Source organism: Apus apus, chromosome 2 (genome assembly GCF_020740795.1).
Source record: "Apus apus isolate bApuApu2 chromosome 2, bApuApu2.pri.cur, whole genome shotgun sequence".
NCBI lineage: Eukaryota > Metazoa > Chordata > Aves > Apodiformes > Apodidae > Apus > Apus apus.
The window spans coordinates 74,683,185-74,704,261 of NC_067283.1; positions in this window are offsets into that span (position 1 = coordinate 74,683,185).

The window sequence follows — 21,077 nt, forward strand, 5'->3', positions numbered from 1 at the left end:
GGTGCTTGAGGCCAGGTGCTGTGCACTTGGGCTCCTGTGGACTTCAGCAGTGGATGTGAAAGCACATTGCTCCTGAGGGTAAGACCAATACTGCATTGAAAAGCCTATCTCAGTATTAAACTGTTCTGTAAACTCTCCTGGATTTGAAATTTCTGTATCCTTCAAGTTCTTTGTCAAAAACGTATGAGTTTGCCTAGATCATGTTCAAATGAGCATGACTTTGGTGGAAGTGAGTTTTCAGGGTGGGATAGCTGCCTTTTCCTTTGAAAAGGATTAATTATAATTGAAACCAGAATCAAAGCTACAGGCTGCTACCCACAAATAGGTTAATCTTGACATTTTCATTTTGACTAGCCTTTTTCCTGTAGGTTGTGCTCTTGGGAGAGAAGCCCAGTGGGATGATTTTATGTTTGGTTTTTGTTTTGGTTGGGTTTTTTTTGAATGGCATGTATTGAAAAGAGATGTAGGAACATACCACTAGTGTGCAATATTGCAGAGTAAATCTGTCATAGGGGAATTTCTGTATTCTTCCTTGCAAAATAAAGATACTGCTGCTATGACAGGTTAGACTAAATCCTGAGTGAATTTCATCTGCCAAAGCCGCAGACGTATGCCACCTGCGTGCATATTCTGGGCTTGATCACAGCTAGTAAACTGGACATGATAAATTTAGAGCAGCTCCAAGAAGAATTACACCTCAGCAAATTGTAGGTTAGTGAGAGGCAATATGATTCCTAGGAGTCATAGGCAGAAATGCTTCAAGATGTGCTTACTGAGTAGGCAACAGTAGATTTTGGTGTATTTGTATCTCAGGGTGATCACTGCCACATTTGCAGGGGTATTTTATCTGTTGTTCAGGTTTATTTGTGGGTTTTTTTTAAGAAGCTATGTTTTGTACAGTTTAAACACAGATTTCTAGCAGATTCGGGTTTTTTTTTGACAGTGTGAGATCAGGATTTGTATTTATTGGGAAGATTATTGTCTTGACATGCCAAAGAAGTCTTTGAGTCTACTTTGTCTGAAATTTTAATCCAGAGCTGGATTTTTCTTATATTGTGGTTTTGAAACAATATTCCTGCAGCCTATCATTTTTAGAGACAGGAGGCAATGCTGAGTCATTTAGTGAGTATGTCTTCATTGTGATTCAGCTGCAAGAGGCAAACCTTTATTTTCTAGGCAAGTTCTTCTAGCATACAGCAGTATCACGCTTTCCAAGACACCCTTTTTGTTTCGTCAGGACATATTTGAAAGAAGTTTAAAGTCCTTTTTGTTATATGTTATTGACAGCACTATCTGACCACCATGCCCCTAGTGATTAGTTCATTATCTTCAAAGTTATAGCCTACAAACAAAACAGTCTGAAATGAAGCTCTCTGTTATGCCATTGCTGATTGCTATCAAGTATAAGAAATTATGTGTAATGCCAACTTGTTAGATATTTGTTGAGAAAGATGTTGAAAGCATTTTTAAGCACATAGACAGTCTTTATACTCATTCTTTTAAAATTATTTTTATTGTGGTGATAGTTCCTGTTGCTATATTTGAGGAAGGCCATACTTTGGAAAAATGTTAAATAAAACACACTGTAAAAATGAAAAGTAAAATAATTTCCTCGGGTTTTAAATGGATACTAAATAAAAATGGCATTGTTTTGCAATGGTTTTGGAGGTACAGGCTTTCAAAGTTAAATCTTAAAATAATAATTTATCTGGCATCATACAAACAGCTAAAATAGGCCCTCACACTGCACAGAAGCAAAATGACAAAGCTAGATCATCTGTTGCATCAAAAGAAGGCATCATAGATACTACTGAAACATTCAGATCACATAGGCACCAGCTAATCACTATTCCAGTAATTAATTTAAGTGTTTAAAGTAGTATCCAAAAGACCAACTGAAAAAAGACTGCATCGTGATATATTACAGCATCCAGAGTACTGGCTGGCTGACAGCAAGGATTTTCGGTCATTTGAAGAACAGTAAGAGCAAGTATGTGGGAGAATAATTCCACCATTTTACAAAATGGGAAGAAGGCCAACAGCATCCTAGCCTGCATCAGAAATAGTGTGGCCAGCAGGACTAGGGAAGTGATTGTGCCCCTATACTCAGCATTGGTGAGGCTGCACCTCGAGTGCTGTGTTCAGTTCTGGGCCCCTCACAATAAGAAAGACATTGAGGTGCTGGAGCATGTCCAGAGAAGGGCAACCAAGCTGGTGAAGGGTCTAGAGAACAAGTCATACAAGGAGTGGCTGAGGGAAGTGGGGTTGTTTAGTCTGAAGAAGAGGCATCTGAAGGGAGACCTCATTGCCCTCTACAACTACGTGAAAGGAGGTTGTAGGGAGATGAGTGTTGGTCTCTTCTCCCAAATAAATAATAACAAGACCAAAGGAAATGGCTGGAAGTTGTAGCAGGGGAGGTTTAGATTGGATATTAGAAACATTTTCTATACTGAAAGTGTTCAGGCACTGGAACAGCCTGTCTGGGGAGGTGGTTGAGTCACCATCCTTGGAGGTATTCAAGAAGCATGTAGATGTGGCACTTCAGGACATGCTCTAGTAGCTGAGGTTGTAGGTGTTTTTTGTTGTTTTTTTTTAGTGGATTGTGTCTGGTTGGTTGTGTTTGGGGTTCTTTTTGTGCTGATGGTTGGACTCTGTGGTCTCAGAGGTCCTTTCAAACCATGATAATTTTGTGATTCTGTGAAAATAAAGAAAATCAAGTGATTTTGGTTATATATTTCCTATTAGAGAATTCATACCTCTTTGAAGTAAAATACTGGAAAATCTTGTGTAAAGCAGTTCTTCTGAGATAATTTCTCTTTGTAGATCATTTACATTGCTTAAGTTTTAGATACATGTGAAATCACAGTTACGGATGAAGCATTGTTAGATTTTATGTATTTATCACAGAATTAACTCTTACCTTTGTCACTTCTTCTACTGCAGTGTTGGCAATGTGAGAAAATTTTTTTCAGTTCTCAGCAGGCTCCTGAAGATGCTTTTGTTTCACAAGTGACTCCTTAGACTTTGTTGTGAAATTAAATGTAAAGACGTACACTGTCATAGATGTTAACAACTGCTTTGGTTTAAGCACAGCTAAAATGAAAAGATTCACTGTATCTGTACTGGAGGCCAGTATATTTAGCTTATAATATACTAACATTTAGTATACTAAGATTACTAGAAGCACTTTGAAGGGCACAACCACAGTTAATTTAAGATATGCTGTATATTCTGTAACACTCCTCATTTTCATGAAAGACTGCTGTGCTTGAAATTGTTTGTATTTGGCGTATTTGTTTAGGATTTAATTCCGAACTATCTACATGTATAACTTTAAGCTTCTTTTTATATCTATATGTAGGCTGCAGTATCATAGCTCTGAACAGCACATCTTGGTACTTGCTTGGCTTAGTAATTCACATCCCACTTTTAAAACTTCTGTAAACTTGACTAAAATATATTATAGGTACAAAAAGTAGGCCATTGTTTACTACCATGGCTAATCCCATTGTCATCAGTGGAATCACTCATTCATACATGTAAAAGCAGCATTTTCTGAGTTGGTCTCACAATCAATCATAGATAGGTAAATTTGGCAAGCCTTAAATATGAAAAATGCAACATAAGTGAAAACAATATTGTTTTATCATCACGACATTCTTAGGGTCAGGGGTTTATGTATGTCTGTGTATATGAGACAGATATGCACACGTATGCCCTTTTTGTCTGTAAGAAATGCTAAATTTTATTTGGATTTACAGAGAGAAGGCATGCCAAGGTTTCATAAAAATAGATGAGTAAGATGAGAAAAAGTAGATTTCCTAGTTCCTGAAGTAACAGTTCCTTCTGAAAGGAAATAACTGCTTACAGTTTGGAAACAACTCAAAAGCCAAAGTGACCAAGACAGAATTTATTGTCTCTTCCAATCTTTCTGCTCACTCCAGTAAAGCATATTTGACAGAGAAACTTCTATGCTAACTGCATAAATACTGGGAATGGAATTACACTTCCACTGGTATCAGTCACTGCAAATAAGTGGGGAAAAAATGTTTCTTGTAAACAAAGTAAATCTCAACATGTCCTCCACTTCCACTCTTCTACTTCAGTAGAGGTGGAGGGCATGAAAGATGTCCCATGAGTCAAATTCTGAGTGAGTTCTGTAAACAAGAATAGTGAACTGGCAACAGAAGCCAAAAGCACTTAGTGCTAGTTTTTCTGAAGATTTAAAATGGTGTTCGCATGCTTCACAGACCATTCTGGAACAGAATGATATAGATTATTAATTTGCTATGTGATCTGTAGGATAGGTCTAAAAACTCCTTTTACTAATTTGAAAGAGCTCAAAAGATGATATCTTTTAGATCATTCTTAGAATTTGACTAATTGTTTTTAATTTAAGGAATACAACAGCTGGCTTTAGATATACTGCATTATTTTCAAGCCTCAAAAACATTGTTTTTCCTCAGAAAAGATGTTGCTTATCACATTTGTTTTACTTTATCTTTTTACTAAATTTAACTTTCCTTTAACTTGGTTTCTCCATAGTTCAGTTATACCTGAAGAGAGATCACTACCAAGCAAAGTATCAATCTTATCAACATTTCATGTAATACCTGACTTTCTATCTTCAGCAAGGTTTTTGTGAGGTGATGTATTCACTACTTGACCACACCTATAAAGCTAAAAGAGTAATGGAGCACTCACTAGTTGTCATATTTTAGTATCAAACCATGATGGGACACAAAAGAAAAAGAAACAATGGGTTCTATAAAAAATAGAATGCTTTTAGGCAACAGTTGAATCAAAAAGTCACACAGCAGAACATGTTCTGAATTTCTGGACACAGTCACCTGGCTTTCCACATCTTTGAAGTGGAAGCACCTGACTATAGGACCATATAGAAAATATTCACTTGGGTTCTGGGTAAACCTTTGAAAGTCTGTGGCACGGTCTCCTTTGCCTCCTGGTTAGGGAAAGGAGGAAGAAAGTATCTCTCTTTTCCTACACAAGAGCCAGTCCCACTGCTGTTTTTTCTTCTCTTCTGAGGGGGTAGAGAAGGTTCTCTGCTTTTGTCTCCTGGGTTTCGCTTCTCCCCTGCCAGAATAAAAAAAAACTTAAAAAAAAAAAATTAAAAAAGGGAAAAAAAGGGTCAGATAATGGAATTATATTGTGGACATTTCTGTTCTATACAGAGGCTAATGTCAACTCAAGTACTGGGAAAAAAATGGAGAACATTTGGAGAAAAATGTATTTTCTAGTCATGCGTTTCCTGCTGTTGGTTTTCTCGCTTGCATTTTCCATCACTCAGTGAAACAGAGGTGGGGAACTAGAAGAGAGAAAAGGAGAAATGCTGTGGTTTCTGATAAGCAAATAGAAGAGAGACAGAGAAAAGGAAGCCTTTTTATTCACGTCATGCAGTAAGTGGCATACATTACCACAGGAGTGATAGTGTGTGTTAGAGACTGCTAATTTCTGGTCCCTTTTAGCTGATTGGATTGACTTTTCTGACGTCAAAACACTGTTGTATTGCTAGATCAATAAGTGATCTTACAATGCTTTGTATTATATATTTGCATCTATAGCAAAACAGTTCTGCTACGCATGGGGATCTGTCAAGACTGATCCTGTAATGCATAGGTCACTTACTGTTTTCCAAGCATTTTTACCTTTATGGGTATAAACAAAAAGAAGTTGGAAATCCCCAATTAGAATATTAGATACTAATCCTACCTCTGCATAACAACAGTAATGCATTAATGTTTCTGAAAAGTCAACCAAGAAAGCAAAGTATATTCACCCATTATAATAAAGAGAGCTATAGGTATTAGTCTTCTTTTAGTCCAGTCACTATCATGACAATAGCTGGATCTCCCATTCTTGCAGTCTTTCCTGGGTCTTTTTCCTTCCCCATTATGGTAAATGCTGACTTACATATATGTTTGATTTAGTTGAAATATTCTAAGTTCTTTTTGGCATATAATGCCAAAGGAATGTTTGCTTATGTTTTGTTGCTGAAATAGGAAGATATGTTTCTTAGGCCACTATCACCTTGAAGAGGGGTTTCCTCCATGGCCAAACAGGTGTCAGTTAGCATTAACATCTTTTTTATTCATTTGAAGTTCCAAAGAATGCCATCTAAAGATTAATCAAGAGGTTTATTACCACAATATGGCAATAGGATGTAATTTCTCAGTAGACTGATAAGATTTTAAAATGTGAAATGTTACTGATATTCTCAAAATATACACTCGTACAGTCCCACTTGTCTATTCCATACTGATGTTTCAACAAGCATAAGAAGTTAAAATGCAAGCTCTGTCATTGCAGTAGGCCCTTGCTCATTTGCTCACAGCTCCTTATGACATTCATCAACAGTCAGCATTAGTGAGCACTCATAGAACTTGGCCCCTTACCGTACTTGCTACAGAGCCCATGAAAAGGAGCACTCCACCTAGAAGGGAAAATGTCCACCATGTGAAAACTACCCAGAAATCCTTATAACCACACATGATCACATCTGCTTGTACAATGTCACAAGTCCCTGATACCCTCAGGATGGTAAAAGCCCCACTTTCATGAGCAACTTCTTGAAAATTTCAGATACTCAGGAAGATAAGCAGTTCTTTTACAACACATTGTGGGAAATCTGGAGTAGTTTCAGCTGTCTGGAAGGAGGAGAGGAGATGTGGCATTTTGGGAACACTCTCTTAGCCACAGAGCAGGAACAGAAGCAATTAATAAGAAATTAAAAAGAAACAAAATGACCTTCAAATACTTCAAATACAGCAGAAGCACCCTGTCTGAAACTGTTGCTAGAGTTTCAGTGCTGTCTTGCTAAATTTAAAAATAAACTTACTTCTAGCAAACTTAATAGGGCTACTTTTATAAAGTCAACTGGAGACATCAGCTGCTAGAGAAAGCACCTTTTAGCATCAGATTTGTAATTTATGTAGCTTGGGGGGGGACACAGTGGCAGAATTTGAAAGTGCCCCATATTACTCCAGGAGTATGATAATCAAACTGGGTACAGCATGCGTACAATTATACATAGCTATCTAATCAGACTGAAGTGTGAAAAATAGCCAGGTATGATGATGTATATTCCTTGTTCCCTTACCAGAAGCAAACTAAGTTATGAGGGTAACATAACAAGCAAAAAAGGTATACTTTGACCTTTCTATACAACTGTTTTAGAAGGAACTATTTGTTAACTGCCACTGGGATTGAGTGCTCCAGAGCGTGTTAAAGCCTTGCCAGCCCACTGGATTCACTTCCATGGATCAGAGGCTGAACATGACAAATATGCCTATCAATGTATTCCTTGGAGCTACATGTGTTTCTCTGTTTTCAGGATCAGCAACCTTGTTAAGTAAGAAGTTATGGGAAGCATGTATACAGGATATTTTATCAAACTATTGTTGCAATACAAGGTTGAATGCTCCCTTTGTTTATTCATTTGGGGGAGAAGGTAGAACAATTTATATTTTAAACAGCTTGGCTATAAATACACCATTATGCTAAGATAAATAGTTAAAACAATGGTTGTAAATTTTATTTTGGCATTGCAGTAAATTGTGTGCATTCTTTCCTGAATGTATGTGTGTATTAGCTTTTTTATGTATTCATAATATGACCTTTAGGTTTTAAACTTTCTTTATGAAATAATCTGTCTGGAATCTGTGTAGTTTTTACCAAGTCCTTACTGAGATGTGAACAAGTGAGATCTCTGGCATCTGACCCCTACAATTTAATCCAGTATTTTGTGCATTTTATGTCAACAATCTTTTCAACATAATTTTCTTTTTTTTTTCTCACTAACTTCAAACTACTGTTGCTTATTTAAAAAAAAAAAATAAAAAAAATTTATATATATCCTTGGGAGACAGTAAGGAGTAAGTTAAACAAAAGTACTTTTTTTCCTGTTTTTGAGCTTTTCAAGTCAATTTGGCAGTGAGCTGTTCTGAGGTTGCATATGTTTGAGTCCTCTTTTGTTTGTCTTCCATTGGTCATACTTGACCACACTGGTACTCTATATTGAGCTGTACTGTGGAGTTTCAGAAAGGGCACTTTTCACAAAATATATACTAATGGAAGCAACTGTATTGGACATAAATTTCCTTACTGGATGCTATAAACTGGTCATAGAAAGATAATTAAGCTAGTATTTATCTTTAGTTATCTTCATTTGACATTAAATGTATTAATAAAAAAGTAGAGCTTCAACTCATACTTTCTGTCAAGCAATCAAATGTGAAGCAAATTAATGTAAAGGTTTTTGTTGTTGTTTGTTTTTTTAAAAACAAAAATCCAAACTTAAAAATCTCTATTATGGTAAAAGGATGTGTGTTAGGTATCTTGTTAATTGGATTACACGTGGAACACATTGAAAGTTCACAAGTATTACTGATGAAGCTCATTATTCATCATTAAAATATTTGTTAAACTGTGAAATAAATACTTGCTTATTTTCAGCATATTAGCTAAAACATTAATTATTTTCACGTATTAGGACAACCTAATGAGGAACTAATATTAATTAATATAACAAAGTTCACTTTTCTGTGAGACACTTGCTGAAGTAATTAGAAGACTCCCTTCATTCATTAACATTTCAAATCTCATTAAAATGTAAATGGTGAGAAAAGTTTTGTGTATTAGAGGATATTTACTGGCATTCATCATAGTAAGTAATATGGTCTTCATTAATTATAACGACCATAATAAATAGTCATTTACTTTTGTGAAAACAACTAGTTAAAGGTTGTACTCACGCTTTTTAGCATTGCAGTCAAAATGGATGATTCTTTGTATAGATATAATTAATTCTCAGCACTGCACTAGATGGCGTACAAAGTTGAAGAGCCTGCAAAATTGGTTCCTGATCATCATGCAGCAGTATACAAGGAGAAGCTCCTTGAAGTAAAGGACTTTTCCTAAGCAAAAAGATACTACCCTGCTTATTTCCTTTCACAATCTAGATGGGTAAAGTTACCTCAGGATCTTTGGTAATGACTCTGATGCTAACGTTCTGCTTGTAAAATAACAGTTCAGAAAATGAATTTTAATAATCAGCTCTATTGAAATGTTTTCATATGGATGTCTTTTACACCTTTCCCCCCACCCTCCCTCTCCCAAGCTAATAGGACAAAGGGTAGTTAAAGGGCACAGGCACTAGAACTAATCTGGAGTCTAATGCTAATTTTGGGATCAGAAAGCAGTCACCAGCTCCTGTAGTTTGGACACACTGAGTCTCTCTTTGTGGGCTCTGGTACTTGAACAGTCTGTAACTTTAAGTCCTGCAGTAGATGCCCATGCATTGACTCCTCACTTCTTTTCTTTCTGAATTTTGCCTATTTTTGTATTTTGCCAACCCCAGTAGCTTCTTATTATTATTCCTATCATCGTGTATGAGGTTTTCTGATGTTCTACAGGCATAAACTCCACAGCCAAATGCAATCATTTAGATTTCACTGGGTGTCAGCATTATATTGACCACCTATTTGCCAAGCTATTGGAGAATTTCTACATTAATTTTTCAGTCTGGAACAGACCACACAAGATACTATTTATATGCTAAAATTTAGCAGACTTCTAAAATAAATTGTTTTCTGCTATCATTTTAATGTAGTAAAGAAGCAGGACTTACTTTGGCATATAAACCTTGGCCTTCACATATATAATTCTGTTTTTTCCTGCCTTTCATGTATCAGGTCATTCTGTGCTAAAACAACCCATATAAATATGGAGATTAAGGAAGAAGAAGATAAAGAGAAGGAACAAACTGAAAGACATAAAAGTGTTAAGAAAGTGATTTATGCACTTCTCTGTAAATACAATTCCAAATTAAACTGTTATTTTGAGAGCATTTTAACAAAATTTCTGTCAGGTTTTTTTATACTTAGGTCCAGAAAGATTTGATGGTTGTTTCATCTGAATCATTTTATATAGGTATAATATTTGGATTAAATTTCATCAGCACTTACTAGCATAGTTTGAGTTTTTAAGAATTTATTTAAGGTTAGCTTCTCCATAAATTAGCATTTATTTCAAGTATGTGGCAGTACCAGCCACCATCTGTTTAGCATAATTTATAAAATACGAAGAATATGAAAACTGATGTCTCTTCTTTTTTTCATAACAACTCTTGGAGTGAAGAATTTCCTTTCACGTTCCTTAGGATACCAGCTTTCATATGTATTCTGATATTCAAACAAAGGATTTATAAGCCAATTGAAAGCGCAAACATACTGTAAAATAAATGGGTAGCTTTTTTATCATGGGAAAGCGCAACATGCCTTTTCATTTCACAAGCACAAAAAGAATCATTTGGAACATATGACAAATACGGCAAATCACCAACCTGTGAAACTTAACAGCTGAATGATTGAAAAGTAAGAACAAATCACATCACCATCTAACCAGCCAGTACAGAAAAGATCAAATCAGTAAAGGACTTATGTGCCCAAAGTGGGACTTACTGAGTTTAGGTGATAAAATCTTGTTAAGTGTTTATTCGTAATTCCTGCTCAATTGAAGTCCAAGCCTTAGGGTGCAAATGCTCCCAAACCTGCTGATTTCTTTTTTCTCTCAGGTTTGCCAAACTTTTTGAGTTGCATCTCTGCTCATCCCTTGTAACATCCCAGAGCATGTAGCTTAATACCAGGTTCTTTCTTATGGACAAATCTGGCATTTCTTTATCCTAGTGGGCCAGTTTAGAATGTGTCCTGCAACAACCACTTAGGAGAAAGCCTGCCACAGAATGCATTTTTGATCAGTATTTTTATGCAACCAAAATTGTGGTTATGACTTAGTGAGTTTTTTCTTAAGACTGGTTACATGCTCAAAGACTTAAATTCAGTTGGAAGGAAACTTATTAATCAGTAACAAAGCTGGGTTCTTTTTCTATCTTCCATTTCTTTAAAATTTATTTATTTATTTATTTATTTATTATTTAAAATGCTGGCACAGCCTTCAAGAAAGGAAGAGAAGTACAAGGACCAGTATAGACTACATTCTGGAAGTTAGGGCACTATCTGGTTATTAAACACAGATTTTGGTACCTTCAGTCTACTAAAGCAGTTTCACCCAGGTCTTTTACTTCCTTATTAGGTGTTTTGCCTGTCATAGTACTGCATGAAAGAAGGAAAGATGGTTCGTGGGTTTCAAGAGAAGTGTCTGAGCTATACATGTGTTTCTGAAGAAAGACCTGTGAATGTGGAGGATGGATCACAAGTGCAGGATTTCAGACTTGCTTTTGTACTTTTCATTACAGATGACTCCTGGATGATGCTTTTCTCAACACAGTGGCTTCTCTGGATCCCATGCAAACATTTATCACTTTGTAGGAGCTGTTTGTGCTGTACAGAGAGGCTTGACACAGGGATTGTGTAGTCCACCCTGGTGCCAGCATGCAGAGTTTGGAGATTACAGTGTTTAACTATAAGCATTGAGTTATTCAATTTATTATAGATCTGCTGCTGTCTTCAGTGCAGAGATCCTCAAGGTCTCCAGTGAGATGCCCTTTTTTTAATTCGTTTTCTCTTCAGGAACTTTTTTCTTGGCCTCTGTATGTCATACAGTTAACAACTCCTAAGTGAAGGTTGGATTGGTACAGTGAAGAAAACTTTTTAATTGTGATTCAGGCAAAATATACACTGTATGTACCCCTAAGTGCTGTGTTTGCCTTTTCAAAATATTTCCTGTGATAAGCTTGTCTGTGTTAGAGTAATCACAACAGTCCTACTTTTAACTGTTTTCTCTCCAGTCTGTTTTTTGTTATGACTACCTGAATTTTTATCCCACTCTTTCATCAAGCATTGTTCAGGGTAGAGATTCTTTCTTCTGTGTGCATAAAATACTAAAACAATGAGATAGGAACTTCAAGGCATTCTTGTAAAAAAGGTAAGGATATTAACAGTTAAAATATTGCAACCAGTTTTATACCTAAGTGGATAATTTCTGAGGCATTAACTTGAGAAACAAAACATCTCTGGTACAGTTGGTAAAAATTATATTTCAGTTAGTGGCTCAGACTGGATAGCACCTGTGTAGAATCAGACACTGAGGGACCTAACATAGTTTCAACAATACATCGACAATTCCCTCCCCTGAAGGAAATCTGTCATTAGAGGCAAGGTATAAAGTTGATAACGAATTCCCCAAGTACCAATAGTAAAGAGAATTCACATCTTTGAAAGAATCCTACTGGTGTTATCTCACTGGTGCTTGTCAGGAAAAGTCACTAAATTCTCGTAAGTAAGAGAGTCTGGGAGTTGTCTTAGAGGGTGATGCTGTGTTTGCAACTAAAAAGAATGGAGAAGAGAAGTTTATTTTTCCTCTAACAGTGAGTTTTCACCACTTATTTCTGTTCTGCAATATTTTTGTCTCTCCCTTTAACTTCACCTCATGTACCAAATACTTTGGTTACCCATATTTCACTAGGAAGAAAGTTATCAATATCATGTGATTAATTTAGAAATTAAGTTAAGAGATATCTTAAGAGATCAGATCTCTGTTTGTTACAGTTTGTTGCTCACATGAAATGGCCATAATTTCTATGAAGGGACAAAAATTCTGCAATGGCCACACCATTACGGTTTGTGAACCTTTCAAGCTGCAGATCAAATCTGGTTTGACTCCACTTGGATCTTGAAAAAACATTATGTGGACTTGCTCGAGACATTAGCCCAGGAATTTCTGCATTCCCCATTCTTTCCTCTTTCCTCGTACTACAAACAGAGTAAATATTTTTGCATTATCCACTGTGTAATAAGATCTGAAAGTGGGCTTACCCTTGCATGATTGCTGCTGTCAATTTGTAGAGAAATTAAGGGTAAGCCACATTCTCCAGGACGCTTGTGAGGGAAACAGAGCATAATACTTTCTCTATGCAATTCCAGTACTACCATCTTGTGCAAAACAGGCAAAAGAGTCAATGCTGTATAGCTCTTAAGGCCGAGAATCAACATACCTGTCCTATATTTCTTGCTGTGTCGCTGACCTGCAGTTTGAATTTGTGATCCTTTCTGTAAAGGGCAACCTAATGTGTTTGAAGTTTGACTACCTTTGTGCATTTGTCAGCAATCTCCATTTCTACCCAATGACAGGTTGCTATACAGAACAATGACATCTTTCTCCTAGGCTTAGGCAGAGCTTTTCCTCTTTGCTTTTTGATTACAGGCCTTTTATGGTTCCTGAGCTTCCTCTGGGACAGAACTCCCAGTACAGGGTTGTACTTTAAAGGGCATAACGTTATTCTTGATTTTAAAATGAATGTGATTTCCCTCTAGCTAAACTTCTCAATATCCTGACAGAGCCCTAGAATGTCAAAATGAAACCTAACAGAAAGAGAGCAAACTGCTTTATTCAGACAAGCAGGCTCCAGTGCAAAGCAAAAACCAATGCACTGTGTGTATTAGCTTATTCTAATAAAAATCAGAATTGTATTAGATAATACAGTTTAATACATTAGAAATATCATCAGCAACATTTTAAATTTATATCTTGAATGCAACTTCAAAAAGGTCCTTTGATGTGAAGAAAAGTCATGTTAACTTTTTTTTTTAAAGCAGCTGAAACAGATTTTCTGATTAGCTTGTAGAGAAAGGAAGTAATGAGATAAAATTTGTTTATAGCTTTTGTTATGTTTGCTTATATTGCATACAGGATACACAGCTTCTTTTTGTTTGGAAAAGCAGGTATGGTCACACTTATATAGGTCTGTCCTTACCAGCATGACAAATGTTGACAATCATCAGATAATACACAAATTAGTAGGTAGCATGCGTATAAACAAGAACATACCATGAACTTTTCTTGCAAATAATTTTGCTTAAAGCATTCCTCATTTAACGGATGTGAGTTTCATTTTACAGTACATTTTGGATGTTGACATCGCTTATTATAGCAGCTGGTTCTTTGTCAAATTGGATGATATTCAAAACAAGATTTTGTTGTTCTTTTTCTTCTTGCCATCTGTTGCTGTTATAGACATTTTTCAAGAAATAGCTTTAAATGAATTAGATCATATTGTAAATTCATTCTTTTTATGAAATGCTAAAAGCATAAAGAAAATTATGGTGTAACTTCATTCTATAGTATAACTTAATTCATATACAAATTGTCTACTGAAAAAAAACCACAACAACAAACATTTCCTTTTAGATATGTGTATTCAACTGAAACAGCTTGTGACTTAATCTTATAAGAAATCTGATCACTTGCAAATCTGTAATTCAGTTTGCTATTTGAACACCAGGCAAATTCTGTAAGATATAATTAGGTGCTGAAATATAATAATAATAAAAAAGAAAAATATGATCCTGAAATCTGTTTCTGTTATACAACCTGATTCTTATTTTGTGTCTTTCTGCTTAACTGAACAGAGTAGATCAAGCACTTTAGATCCTGAGCTCAGCAAATCTTACTAGCATAGGCATCTCTAAGCATGCAAGTAACTTTTTTCACCTCATTCTACCTGACTTGACTTCCTGCATCATTTAATTATTACAAGGATCACCTATTATATTATACTGGAGCAAAGAATGACACATGCAGAAAATCAGAGGTTTTCATGTATCTCTACCACAGGTAAGCAAAACGAGAGATAGAATTAGTCTGGATATTGAAGGCTGAGCAAATATATTTATTTCCTCTTCAGAGCACAGAGTAAGTACCTTGAGCTCTGAATGAAACACAAAGATGCAGAAAAGATATGTGAACCTGTTGTTAAATACACTGTTGCATTGGACTAATTGAGAAAGAGCCCAAATTCCATCTGTGCTTTCTATTTTTTTTAAATGCTTGCCTTTAAAACTTCAAACATGCTTTTAACATAACATTAACTATGCAATATATACCTAAAGAGTTAAGATAAAAGAGCTGGAACAGGCTTCTTGGAATGATGTTCATGCTATGTGCATGATCTGGGTCAGTACCCAAGGCTGCATTTGTAATGTTTTATGCATACAAAGAAATAAAAGGCATGTGGCAATGCCCTTACGAGTTGCTACTCATTTGCAGTACCTGATAAATGTGACAAAAGCTATTAATGTCCTCTCAAACATTGATGTATTTTCCAGATTTTGATCAATGGTTGGCAACTGATTGTTCTCTTAGCAAACAGTTGACTTGAAGGGGATACCTGTGTAGAAGATGCAGCGTCTTGCAAGAGCAAAAAGGACATCAACTTCTCCTTTAGCCAGCATTTCCAGCCATGCTCCATTTAGTGAAACTACCACTTCTGTAGCAGTAACTAATATTTCTTACCAATCAGTGTGTGTAAATTGTCATAATCCTTACACAATCCTAGGCAGGCTTTATCCTTCAAATTCCTGGTTAATAGTTAATTTATAGAATCATGGGGGTTGTTCTTCTCCTCCATAAATAATTATTTTACAACTAGTGAAGTGTCAGATGAGTAAAGGATGGTAGTGAGTTTGGTGTTGACTAAAAGTGAAGAAGGTGGGAGGGAAACTGGTAACACCAGAACAAGAATACCTTAGACAGACTCATTTGCAAAGTCTATATTAATGTATTACTGCCTGAATCCAAAAAGACTCATTGAAGTCATATGCTGCTGAGCAGCAAGTTTGGAAGTGCAAACTCAGAAGACCTGGATCCTGGTATTCAGGATTTTGGTAAAGACAGGTAAGCACTTAAGCCTTTAGATCTGAATTCCAAACAACCTAAAATGAAGTGTCTTGGGTTGGATTCAGTCTCTTGCTCCCCAAAATTCCTCCTCATAGAATTTCCACCATGCATTGGTGAAACTACAACTTTAAAGTGCTGTGTGGTTTTTTGCTTCCATTTCCCCTGATGGAGCACTGTTACAGCAATTTATTCCTCGTGCCTAGAAATCACTTTCCAATTATCAGCCTAAATTCCTTATGGCAAACTTATTCCCATTTGATCCTTACCAGTGCTCTTCTTTTGCTTAAAAACTTCTTCCCTGGAGTTTTATTGCCCCAATCTGTTTATTAGATTTAGTCTCTTTAGTCTTTGTTTTGCTTACTAATTTTCATACTATAGTTTCCTTATTCCCTGATGATCTTACTAGCTTTACTCTGTATCCTTATGAGTTTACTTTTGCTAATGTATGATCATCACTAACTTATATCAGCTTGCATTCTGACATCTGTAGGTGGTACAAAGAACAATAGTTAACAGTCCTAATATGAACAGTAACACAAGAACTCAGGATTGTATGTGGTTATATTGATAATAGAGCAAATATTTTAAGGGTTCAGGACAGTGTGTCAGTCCCAAATAATTAGAAAATTTCATGTCCTTTTACATGTCTTACTGCTCATAGAAGTGAATGCATTTTTAGTATTAATATTAGATATCTTTTTATTTTGTTAATAACCCCTGTTGTTACAGGTGTCTGGTGCTTTGAGAAGGATTTCTTATGTTCCTAAAACATTCTATAATCTCTGTTCTTTATATAATATTGCTTTACTTGTTCAAAGCAAGCAGGTTGAAGGTTAAAATCAGAGTCAACTAAATATATCTTAAAAACCTTAATTTGAGTTTTCAAGGCTCAAGTCTGCAGTGTTTCCAAGTCTTTTGTCCTACTAAGATGGGAAGGTAAGCTTTTTTTTTTTTCCCCTACAGTTAATCTTTGTAAGAAATCTTTGACTTCTCAGAAACCAGTTATTTTATTTGAAGCTATTAGAGTCCACAATGCCAATTTCTATTTCTCTGAAACAGCTTTTCCATCTTAATCTAATGTCTGCCTATAGTGATATATCTGGTTAGTTCAGGGTTGAGGGTTTTTTAGTTTTAGGAAGAGGGGTTTTATTTGAGAGGGTGGGGGAGGTTTCCTGGTTTTTTTTTGTTGTGGTGAATTTACATGTTTGGGGTTTTTCTTCTTGTTGTTGTTTGCTTTATTTGTTTGGTTTTTTGTTTTCCCTGAAGTGTAATTCTTGCTTATTGCCATATTTCATTACAAAATCATGTTGGCCCAGCAGGGCTTTTCAATAAATTATTATAGCTGTAAACTAGTACTGATGATATAGGGAGATATAAATTGCCTTCTACCATATATTTTACTACTATGGGGAATAATATTATTTGTAAGCGCACATAAAATCTATCATTTTTTTGTCCTGTGTCTGAAGTGCACTAATAACCACTGTAAACTTTCAGGGCTGATGACTGAATGAAGCCTGGAAGATCTAGCCCCACAGACTTCAAAGGGTGCAGAAATATTTGAGGGTATCCAGCAGTGAGGAATTCCCCCCCGCTCCTGCACAAAATAAATATATACCACCCCACCTACCCATCCACACAAAATCTACCACAAAAAAAGGAATCAATAAGATGTTCTGTACATTTTTTTTAAATCGTCTGCTGGTTTTCAACCTGATCCAAACCATTTGATCTGATTTTAATATCCAATTTTGAAAAAAAGTTAGTGTGCATTTTGTTGTGGTGGTAACTTGATTACTGTAATTTGCTTGACACTGTACTGTATGGCTGTATGCAGGATTCATTCAGTGGTCTCCATGAAGAGTCTTCATGCACAACCAGATGATCATTCATGTCTACATGCGAATGGGTGCATATGGCGATATGTACATACCTGCAGTAGCTTCACATTTGGCTTTATATTCTATTTGCTCCAATTAAAAACAAACAAAAAGGTTTTTCTTTCTTCCTGTTTTCCACTAAACTTCTAAACACTGCCTATGGCAAGACAAATGTTGAGACACCAGGGTATGTTTAAGTGGAGTCATTCTGAATAACCTTCTGCTGTAATTTCTTATTCATAGTTCATGATATTCGCCATTATTTCTGATGGCAGGAATTATGGTGATTAAACTAGATTACAGGGCATTTCTGCAAGAAAATTTTCAGTGCCTGTGGAGCAAAAGATACAAAAATGTTTCATAGGATCTATCTTGTCTTAGCCAGACTGGTTATTTCGCAAATATATGTACATGCTTTTAATGTGACATGCCACTTTTCTGGCTTGTCACTTCATATTTATGACACACAGCAGTATGGTTAATTGTTTCATGAGGAATCTTGCCATGGTAAATCTCCTTAATGTGAAATGAAGTGCAATGTAGCATGTCTAGACACAGAAATACAAAATACAAAAAAAAATATAATGTGCTATGGCTTTGACATGATTAATACAACACTGACAACTAGCAGAGCATGTGCAATAAAATTAAAGATACACTTTATGAAAGACAAAAGGGACATTCTTGCTCTTCAATCAGTCTCATGGATTCATTAGGTTTATATTCTCCATTTCAAGGAGCTTTTGTACATATAGCACTGGAATTGGACTCAGGAAACCTGGTTTCTTCCCATGTCTTCCACAGCATTGTTGGGTGACAGCCATGGTAACTAGGGAGTGTTTTCACTCTGTTGGCTCTTCTGTTTGAACTGTAACTGCTGAAGAATGTCCTCCAGCAGCTTCACTTTAAGATCTGGCTAAAAAGTTTAACAAGTATATGATTTTTAGGTTTGTTGTACTCATAACTTCTGGATACCTGAAGAATTGAAAGGAAATGAAATGTTTTCCTCAATTGCCTTGAGGTCCTGATTTTCAATAAGCACTTTTTAATTTTTTTTAATTTTTAATTTTACAAGATAAAACACCATTTCGCTGAAATTATAAATAATGCCTTTTCAAATTACACATTAATTTAATTCCTATCCTTGCTCATCAGCAATAAGATCACCCTTGCAAGCCCAAATTTCTTGCATTTATTTTCTATTGTCTTCTTCTTTTCCTTCAATATTGGCTATTATTTCACCTCACCAATTAATATTCAATTTTTGATTAATGTTGTATTTAATTTTGATACATTTTTCATGCACTTCTACAACTTTGTCCAGTTCTCCCAATGGAAAAACAGTGCAGCTTTCATTCTTTCTGTATACTCTGCATGTCTGCAAACACTCACATGTTTTGCAAATGATGTAATCCATGTGTCCTTACTCTGTATCTCTGTCACATCCTTCTTTTCAGGTTTTCATTTATCCCCTGTCTTCATCAAGCCAGTCTCCACATAGCAAACTTGAAAAATTGTGGGGTTTGGGGGATTTGTATCAGTCAGAACTTCTTTTATACTTTTTCCCTTTGCATTATGTTTAAAAACCTTTCATCTCTCTCTCTTTTTGCAAGGTATGCAGTGCTGCATTTTTTATTTTTTTTTTCAGTATCATAGTTGTTCTTTCCTGCTTACATTAACTGAAAACTGTTGATAGCATGAAGTGCCTTAGAACTTCAGTAAACACTTTCCACCTGTCAGTCTTTGCCAGCATTCATTGAATGAAGATATGTTTATTTTTTTTTAAATATCTCTGGGCAACTTCAACCTTGATGAAGGTTGTTGAGTGCACCACTTCCACTACCTGGGGTATGATCTTCATCTTACTACTGGTGCAATGTATTTTTTAATGGCTACTCAAAGCAATGGACACAAACAAAAATCGCCTTCATTCACTGTCTGAATTTTAACTGATGCATGATGAGTAACAAATTTGCTAAATATTTTTGCCATAATTTTATTAGCATATATAAAAAGCCATTTGCAGTGATGATTAATCTTCCAATCATGAACAAATTAAACTCAGTTTTAAAAAAATCATGTGAAAGCAATTACATAATATTCCATATGAAACTTTAACAGACATCTATTCTGTGCAATGTTAACTGCAGTTAAAAACTTACTATACAGTTTGTTGGTCATAAAAGAAAATTAGGAGGCTTAAACTCCCAACAGCACGAGATCAATGTAATAACAATGTTTATCAGACCTTGATGTAAGATAAAAGCAAAGCATAGTACCATTAGTTGGAGGAAAAGAGAGTCAGAGAGAAGGATAAATATGACTGATGTTGCAGGTACCCCAATTGAGCAAGCAGTGACTCTTTCTCATTCAGCAGCGACAGCCAACAGCTCCCAAACCAAAGTGCGTGCAGGGATAAGTACCTCCACTGCTTTGCATAGTCTTCGGTGGGCAGAAAGAAGGCAGAACCCCATCCAGACTGCTGCTTGTAATCAAGCAGACAACTTACTCCTCTCACGTCTAGGATCAGCTTAATTCCTGGCGTTGTCCATGTCTTCTTTCACTTACTGCAGAGCTGCCATGCCTCTATAATGAGCTAGTAGCAGGGTTATCCCACTGCTGCTACTCCTGGGGTGCATGACAGCCTTAGTGTTGTCAGCCTGGGTGACCTACCACAACAAGATGTCCTGAAATAAATAAGAAAAGTTAAAAAAAATGCCAGCTCATCCTGACTGTCTGCTACAAGACAGAAATCTGAGTTATATGCAGTCCTCTCTGAATCCCCTGGGAAAAAGATACTGTGTTGCCACGCTGCATAAGAAACAAGGGGGAAGTTGTGATCCTATTACCACCATTTCTCTGTCTCAAATCTTTAAGATTTAAAAAAAAAATAATAAAAACCAACCAAATGAAAATCCAAAGCACACCTTCCCTTTTCCCAGAAAAATAAAAACAAAAGGCCTGTTACCTTCTGTCAGATGACAACTGGCATCATCACTTTTAATTTTCAGGACATTGTCTCCCATTTACTGTACAGTTTTGTGACATTACCGCATGATATGTCTGAAGTCAGCTGTTAGTAAATGCTGCCTAAGTGTTTTTTCATTTGTTTTAATTCTGAAGTTGCAGCTTGGGACAGCCAGATGGGAACTAAGTGGAGACCTCTAATGAATTATGATATGAAATAATGGAAAGATAAAGTACTGCAAGTACAGCAGTCTTTTGTTCCTCCTTTTTCCCCTTACATTTTTTCCTGAAAACGTGCTGGGATTGTGTACAAAACCAGGCTGTTGCAATTGTCACACTGTCCTTGAAATTTCTGTCTCACAGAATATGAAGGCTGGCTGAACAAAAAAATGGCATTCAACAGAGCTCTTGTGAGGTGTCCATCTCCCCTCTCTGGCAACTGACCTACTCAGTACAATTGTGAAAGACAAATGGTGAGCGATCACTTCCTGTTCATCTTCTGCTGTGCTGCCTTTGTTTTTCCCAGGGAAGCAATTTTGTACTTAACATGTTTGTCATTCTGCCATGTACCTTTTCTGT